Source organism: Teleopsis dalmanni, chromosome 2 (assembly GCF_002237135.1).
Source record: "Teleopsis dalmanni isolate 2A chromosome 2, ASM223713v2, whole genome shotgun sequence".
In the NCBI taxonomy this organism is placed as follows: Eukaryota; Metazoa; Arthropoda; class Insecta; order Diptera; family Diopsidae; genus Teleopsis; species Teleopsis dalmanni.
The window spans coordinates 232,553,928-232,563,692 of record NC_051847.1 but is presented as its reverse complement, the minus strand read 5'-3'; positions in this window follow the sequence as shown (position 1 = coordinate 232,563,692).

Genomic DNA, 9,765 nt, shown 5'->3' with positions numbered 1-9,765 from the left:
AAATTTGTGTCTTCAGTTAGAACTATGTGAGGCGCAACTTTATCTACTGGTTTCGTAAATAAACACCTTAATAGTTTCCATTGTACTAAATTTTAAATAATATAATTATTATTTTAATATTAGTAATATCCCAATACTTTACAATTTTTGAATGTCATTTAAGTGCCAAATCGAAACTTAAGTATGCATTTAAAACTGTCCCTTATTAATGTCGAGAATTTATTTATTTGTCATGCTAAAGTCACATAAATTTATTTATTTAAATTTGGATGCGGAACTTACCCGTTATTGAGATTGGAAGTAAATTCTGAAATTAAAAAAAATGATTTATTTTTTTTTTAAATATTGCAAAGTGATTATAAGAATTTAATTATTATTATTTTCAGTAGATGTTGGAATTATTGTAAAATACCTAGATAAGATTAAGTCATTACAGTGATTCTAGGAAATCACTTACATCAGATATAAGCCACTTAATTAACGTCCCTAAATTGTTTGTCATGGAAGCAAATCTTTTAATTGAATATTATGTGATAATGGAAATTGTGTACTAAATTATTTATTTTTTACTTTAAAATTAACAAATCTCACAGCTTCAATATCACATTTGTTGATAAATTCATAAAATTTTAATTACTTAAAGCCAGACAGTCCATGCTGAACCCACTTCTTCATGTACACAGATTTTTGATTTCAATTCATATATGTCAGATATTTCTTGTCATGATATCCCACAGCAGTTATCTATTCAAGTACTTACAGCAAAATATATCCTTCAAATGAAAGTATACGTATATATATGTATATATGTGTATATAAAATCAATTTAATTTTTAAAAGTTTTGTGTCAATTTTTGATTTTTACAGATTTCTTCATGGAACTCCCCTGATTGCGAAAGGAAAAGTGTTACAGACTTTTCACTTTCTGATAACGAAAAACTTTTTGTAATTTTACGAAATTATTTTCTTATAAAGGAGAGAAATTATTTACCAAAAAATAAATAAATAAATAAAAATACTAAAGTTGAAAGGTAAAAGTTGAGCAAACTTTTTGTTAACAAATCAATTTCGCCTTGAATCGAACTGTAACTTCTGCGAAATTGGCTGTTCCAAAGTGCGAATTTCATATTTCAATCTATCTTTCATATCCCCAAAATGTTCGCATGCGGATACTTTTATGTATTTATTGCTATGTTAGAAGAGGTAACTTTGATTTCTATGTTTCGTATGAGTAACTTTCAAAGTACATATCACAAATACTTACATACATATGGCATATACGTATGTAGAGGAATAAATATATTCAGAAGTTAAGCAAAATAATTGAAGTAAATAACTTCGAAAGTTGGAGGATTTCTCGTTTCTATGCAATTTTTGTTTTCTTTTTTTTTTTGTTGGTTCTTATAGTCTTTTCTTTTGATTTTTGCCTCAAGCAAACATGGATTGTTTGCTTGCCACAGCAAATACATTACTATTCACCTTAATTAATAGTGTGGCAACTCCGTACTGGGCCACTTAGACTGCAGTTCTATTCAATTGCCTTTCATTTTTCTTAAGGTCTTTTCGCAAACTCTGTTGAAGTCTGCTGATAAGTTTTGAAAGGCGATTTTTCAAATTGTTTGCACGAACTTCCTCAGAAACATTAGAATGGGTAATTGCATAACACAATTAATACTACCGACCGAAATCGATCAATGGAAAAGAAGAGGAAGTTATTTGAATTTGATTTTATATTTTACAAAGAGTTTTTAAATAATTAATTACAGATAATTTTTGTATTAATTATTTTATAGGAGTTAAAGTATTTAATAAAAAATTAATCTATTGTACTATATGACATATAGTTAGCACTCTTATCAGAAAACTATATATATTTTTGGAATATATTTATGTTTAAATAATCGGGTATAGAATTGAATGACAATTTCACATTTATTTCAGTAGTTAAAGTAGTTCTAGTGACATTACATGTAATAAATACACATTCGTTTGCTATGGTAAAAAATATCGTTCAAGTTAAAATTTGACTAACTTTGTCATCCGAATTCTGCTCCATCGAAAGTAACCGTCGAAAGTTGGATTTTATACTTTATATGTGAACACCTATGAACACCAAAATGAGGCGGTTACACTGGAAAACGTTAAATAAGTCCACCAAATTGTTTTGGAGAACCGTAAAATGATTTTGTTGGATATCATTAATACTCTATATATATCAAGAGAACACATGAGATTTATTTTACAACAAAATTTGTCCATGAGAAAGTAGACGCGTTTGCTCACAGCTCATTAAAAACAGCCTTTGTAATACTCTGAAGTAATTTATTGACTGTGATGATATTCTTAAATAATTTATTAAATATCGAATATGGGCATGTCTCAACAATATGTATATAAGTGCTGCTTATAAGTGAAATGAACTTGCAATGAACATATAATTTTTTTTCTAATTTTTTTTATTTCATGCATTCTAAATAAAAGAATAACAGAATTATATATTACGACTAGCCACATTAGACAAAAAAAGTTTGTTTCATCGAAATAATATATTGTTAGCAATCCTATACATTCGATCAATTTTATTGAATTTAATATAAAATAATATATTATTATGTTGAGGCTAGTTGAGTCTGTGCACCTGAGCACTTTTACTCTCTATTAACTCCGAAGTTTCTTCATAACCCCTCTTTACACCTTGTCTAGATTATTGTTTATCACTTCATCAGATTAAGCAATAATTGACCTCAGATCTGCATACCTACCCGAGGAGTCTGTAACCATTCTAAGATTTGATAACGCGGTGTTGGTAAGTATTATTATTATAGTATTATTAAATAAGACGTTTAATATATCATAACGCCTTGTATTTGTTTTCTTATAACGTCTGAAAACGTCTGTATCAGAGAACTGCGACGAGACATAATTTTAACACTCGGAATACCCTCATAAAAAACCAAATATAAATGAGTATAAATTTATGCATGATAAATGATGATGATGAATGATATATAAATCAATTGCATCATCTTGGTATCGAGTGTAAGTGTTTATCGGTATCATATGAAAGTATAAATCATTACAGCTGCTGTCAACTATATATATATATGCTAGGTAGAAAAAAGAGAATCACAATGTCTATAAGTGAAATACAGCTAATGATTCGAATATGGCTCCAGTGTTAAGTACTTATTGCAATTGTAGTTATGCTTTGTATTAATCAGTTCGGATGCTTCTTGTTTTAAATACTGGCAAAGTTTTGTCAGAAGCTTTAATAAATGCTATTATTATCCCGATAAAGATGATCCCGATAAAGATGACAATTTTTTGGGAAAAGAACTTCAGTTTGGATAACTTTAACACTGATATAACCCCAAAGTTATGCACCATATGTCCAAATAAGTTTGATCATAAGATGTACAATACCAGGTTGTAGAATGGAATGATTGTCTAGCAATGATATATTACAGATTTAGAAATTTCTCTTGAGGTTTGTCTTTTTTATTGTTGACTACTTCCTTAGATTGTAACTTTATATCAAGTTTCATGTCTAAGTAATTAGTAATGTCTTAATACAGAATATAATTTTCAAGGATGCGAAAAATAAGATGAATAGTTTAATGAATAGTTTTTAAGTTGTTGTGTCAATTCCACTTCAGTACTTAAAACTATAATCATTGACGTAGCATCTGGTACGCATCTAGATATTACGGAGGCTGCCTCCCAATATTAACAGTCGGCCTACATTTAAATATATCTATATTTGTTGTTAATTCATTTTGACTATTTAAGAACCTAAAAATTTCTAATTAAATTTCGAAAAAAATCTGAAGGCCTCCTCGAAGTATATTTCTGACTATGGACCTGACTGTGATCTGTAAAAGTAGCTTTGACTAAGTTTGCTGGTGTATGTATTTTAAAATCAAAGAAAATTTTATCAAAGTACAAAAAAACTTCTCTCACTTTTTTTGCATCTTTTACACATTGCGCTAAAATTAACACAGAAGGCTTTTTTTTTAAAACATAGACTTAAAGTATTATTGAGGACAAAAACTTTCTTTATTTTTGTGGGTACTTAAATGCTAAACCAACAGAAAAGATAAATATTTTGTACCAGCGCAATTAATTAAGGTCAGCAAAACGTGTCGACATATTTTGACTAAAATTAATTATAAAAATAAAATGTATATTTTAAAGGTGAAATTACACAAAATAAATTAAACGAGAATTTATTTTAACAAAAATATTCCCACAAAAAATCTTAAAAAAGGTTAAAGGAGGTGAACATAAATTACCACTGCTCCACTTTTCACAAAGAAACTAAAATGTGGAAATCTTTTTTCCCGTTAAACAAAACCCGGGAAAATGCTCGCGAAGACTGAAGAGTGAAGAAATAAGCGCAAAATAGAAATTGGGGCATGGTTAATTAAATGAAGTTTGTAATGAGTATTTCACTTTTTCTCTGGACACAAAATAATGCAAATGGAAACAATGGCTTGGAAAACAAAACTTTAATTTTAAAACAAAGGCTGGCGAACAAAGAAACTCGAATAAATAAAAATTAATTTCAAAAGTTCTTCAAGAAAAACAGAGTGCTTTTGTGCTAAATTGTTGAAAAGGTAATAGATGATTTAGACTTTAATATGAGTAGACTTTCTACTAAGTTTTACCAAGAAATTATGTTTCAATGTGATAGGAAAAATTTATAGAAGAGTTTTTTCTTCTTAAAATAGCATTAAATATTCTCTATATAAATGGTTGAAGCTTAAAGTACGTGCATCTAAAAAAAATTTTAAATTTTCTTTTGTGATTCAGGTCAAATCAAAAACAAAAATGGAAGATTGGTATTTGAAATGAACTACAAATATTGATAGAATATGATGCTTATGAATTAAATTTTTAATTCATTCACCAATGCTATACCCTTAGGCAGCATTATTTAAAAGACGATGACTCTGGAATATTTATTATGAAGTCATGAAAATAAAAATATTTTTAATGTAATAAAAAGCATATATACATATATATATTTGTATATATAATTAATCTGTATAAAAGTCTTGTTCTAAAAATATTCAGTTTATATTTTGATTGCTTTGAAGGAATCCGCTCAAGATATATACATATACATATATATATTGTGTTCTATATCTTGAAAAACCAATTGCATTTTTTTTAATCCATGGGGTACTTTTGATATGTGCTTTTTGGTACAACCTTGAGCTCTTATAGCGATGTCATATCGCCTTTTATGGTCGCTTTTATTGGAACAATTAGGTTTTGCTTTTGACTTTATAACCACATATCTATATTTCGTCACCAGTGATGATTCTTATCAGGGAATCTTTAATTACGTTATTCAACATAATATGAGTGATTAGTATGTGACAGTTCTTTTAATTAAAAGTAACCAAATTCGGAATAAACTATGCTGATTTTGGCCCAAAACATCTACAGAAATTGCAAGGCAACGCATTAAGTTCCCTAATTGTGATTCGATGTTTTTCCATACCAAATTTCCTTACTACTTCAACGTATGCTTATTGATATTGTATGGATTTTCAACGTATAATGGGGCATATTACTGCATACTTATTTTGAGTCCAGTACAATGGTTTAAACGTAGTTTAAAATATGTTTTTATTTTATTTCTTTTTTTTAATTTGGGTATGATAACTATTTTTATAAACATCCGTCCGATGGATTATATGGATTATATCAACACTAAACAATTTCGTTAAACACTCAATGCAGTTGGGTGTCATGTGGAGAAAAGTTATATAGAGTAAATATATCTAAATGACGTAAATTGGAATACATTAAAATTCAATCTTCAATGATATCTTATAAAACTCAATATAAGTCCTCAGCACAATCTAACACGTAAATATTGTTTCATTATCAAATAATATCATTTACGATATGATTTACATTATTGAACTGAAAGAAATATACTTACTTGATTCCACATATTATTTGATGTTTTGCTTAATTATAATTATAAATTATACCATAACTATAAATTCACTTTATAATACACAATAAACACAATCCGTGAACTCATATAACATTGATGAATGTCAAATCACAAAAGTAAAACTGATCTTGAATTTTGTTATCTCGATTTGATTTTAATTCATCAAAAAAAAGATTTCAAGTCAAGAACACTTAATCATATTTATGACAAGTGCATATGCACTCGTAAATAGAGAGCTAATCAATAAACAAAAGTGCAAGTCAACTGACATATAAAATGATTAAGCTACATTCTAGTTGAGGCTATTCAATATAAATACAAGCGCTTAATATGAAGATTATATTTGAAGATAGATCGTGAGAAACCTCACATAGGTGCAAGCCATGAAGGGCGTCACTTATCGCTTTGGATCATTCAAGCCGCCACAGGAAGAGAGGCAGTTTTAACTTAGTCAAACTTGAGCGAAATTACGATTGCACCCCCTATCTACTATGGAGACCCATATGAAAACCGCTTGTTCTATTCTGTTATTCTGCCAAACCTTGGAACCAGATATTGTAACATAAAATGTCACATATTTAGTAATACTAAAGAAATAAATTATACATGTCATTATACATTACACTGTATGGATCAACGAAAGTGTTTCTAGAAACCACATGATAAAGATATCTCCGGTAATTTTTTAATTTACTTGATGCAAGGTTATAGCATTTCAGTTATATGAAATTTTACCATCAACTGTTCCATTTGAATCGAGTTTTTCTGCCTCATATCTAAAACATTTGTTAAAATCCGTTAGTTTGGGTCGTATACACTTCTACATATTCAGTAAATCATCACACAGTAGTTACTGTATTAAGAAGCACAATTTGTTTATTTTTTTTTTATATATCCATTATTTATAAACTTATGAGAATACTCCCAACTACAGGACCCTTCTCCTGACACTATTTCTACTAGAAATTACACCGCAAATTTGATCTCAGCTATAATACATAGGCTTCTCCAGCACCTATCAGTTTACTTTGATGAGATGCAATAACTCCATTAATCTGCTTTTTAACCTCAGTTTTCGATACTCTGATAATTCTCACAGTTATCTAACTCCCTTCACAAGTCCAACTTTTTCCCTTCAACAATCTAACTCTTCGCACTTTACCTTAAATGAATTCCATTTTTGAAATGTTAAGCTTATTATCATCTACATTTGCACTTGATTATTGAAATATTGTTCTCAGTACTCATTTGGGTAGTTTAAAGTTTAACACCTTAGCTTTAGATATTTTTTACGTACCCGTTAAAGAATTTTTTAACTAGTCCTCATAACATTCCAATGTGTTCTGGACCTTTCTAAAAGTATTCGTACCTCTTATAAACTTTTAGTTGCGTTATACATAATATAGTCAGCAAATGCTTTATGTACATTTTAAAAGTTCTATTGACTAGATTTTGTTTTTAATATAAAAGCTTCTGAACCGATATGTAGTTGTTGCTTATTAGATCGATATCACTGCTGCATCTTGATAGTTCACGTTACTGACAGTGTAACCAATACATAAATGAGAGTTGACTCCAAAAACAAGATCTAGTGACTACAGTTTTCATAATCTCATTACTTTTCGTTCACATCCATATTTAAGTTACAACTGTCAAAATAATGAGCTATAATCTCTAAATGTCCAATGTCTAATAGTTTATATTGGACATGTACTTTTATTAAAGATAATAACATTTCGCATAAGGCATGTATGATCGACGAAAAGAAACACAACATCGCTGTTCCAACTTGATAATTCATGTTAAAGACAGTGCAACCTATACATAAATGAGAGTTGGCTCCAAAAACAATATCCAATAACCACAGTTTTGAGATTTTGATTTATAAATATGCTTTAATGTCTGAAATATTTTATATTTGACATGTGTTTTTATTGGAGATAATAAAATTTCACATAAATCAAGTTCTATTTATATTTAAAACTCTAAAGGGAAACGTTTATAACCCGATTTTATGTTTAACTAAAGTAAGTACCCGTTCATTGTTTTGAAAGCCATCGTGCTTGTGGCACTTGTTAGTGTGATATCTTAGAAATATATTTTAATTATTTTGCATGTCCATCAACTGTTGAAACCTAACACGTTGGAGAATAGAATAGAATGGAATATCTTATTTATATGTAAATAAAAATATAAAAGTGTGCACATTTGAGATTTGATAGCGTCAAGCTAAGACATAAGCCACAATTTACTTTACTTCGTCAGTAAATGTTTATGCACATTTAATGATAAGCCGTCCAATGACAAAATCCTAAAAGACCAAATTAGGTTTTTATGTGCGTATATGTAAAATCAAATTATTATTAACTTCTTCTTGTACAAATATTTTGGCATAATTCCTGCCACGTCAACAGCGTTTTAGGCCTAATAGAAGACATACGCCTATATAGGTATGTGGCTGTAGAAGAAATTTTCCCTTTCACTTCGGCACGAGATTCCTATGCGTAGCTGGGCACTTTATGACTACTCTGCAGTTATGTATTATATTTATAAAGTAGTATTCTTCCTATTCCTAATATAAGTGAAAGCATTTATGTGTGTAGCATGAACCGGAGAAAGTGGTTTTAACGTGCAAAAATGTGGCAATAAAAATGTTTTACGAGCAACAATTTTTTTGTGTACATTAGCAGGCAAAATATATGAGCGCTACTTAATGTTGGGTATTTGCTGGGTATTCATATTTTCATATCTAACACAGAATTGGGAAAATTTCTGCAAAATATAATTAAGATATATATGTAAAATATCGTTATTAAAAATATAAAATGGAACGTACAGATATTCCCATTTAAGTATAAAAGAGGATATTACTTTTTTAATTTTTCCTTACGGTTTGGTTACAGATACTTACATATATGGTAAGATATACTTTTTGTTTTCGAAAATACTTTTGTTATTCAAAGCTTATAGCATTAACTTCTTTGCTTTATCTTAGGACACATTTTCATAGATAAGCTGTGACTGCTAACTGCCAGTATTTTAATTAGAATTCTCTGCAGTCTGAGATATGCTTTTTCACTTCTAAGACTGCAGCTTAGTTTCGGTTTAAGTTGGAATTTATGCACATATCAATAATCTCACAAAACTGCAACTGCATTTAAGTCAAATACGGAATTGTGTACTATACATGACAAGGCATTCATCATGACTCAATGTTCCATTTAGACACACAACACACTTTGTGCACGACATTTAGACAGAGAAGCAAACTTCACCAGCGGCAGGACACCACTTGGTGCATATAACAGATCCAAACTTAAAATGAGGATGCTGAGTTTTACTTGACTCCCAACATTACTGCAGTTGAAGCTGACAGCTCCTGCAATTGCTACCAGCACTTCGCAGCGTACTTCTTGAGATTCCTGCTGATGTTGCTGATGCTGAGCTGCTGATGCTGCTGCTGCTGCTGCTGCTGCTGCTGCTCATGCTGATGCTGCTGCTGCTATTGGTAATGCTTAGCAGTTGCTGTTTGTCATTTTGCTTTGATGTCAATTTAAACTTAAATAGCGGAAGGAAATGCTGCTGTAGAAGTTGTTATTTCATTGTTTGCTTTTTTGTTCATCAGTCTTCATAGTTTAAATGGTTTTGTTTTTTCTACACTTGCAACACTGCACACAAACTGTTAATACTGTTTCATTTATTTGGTATTCTACCGAGTGCAGTAGTTTCCCAAGTTTTTTCTAATCATTTTTTCCATAAAACTCTTTTTCCATTTACATTGCTTTTCAGTA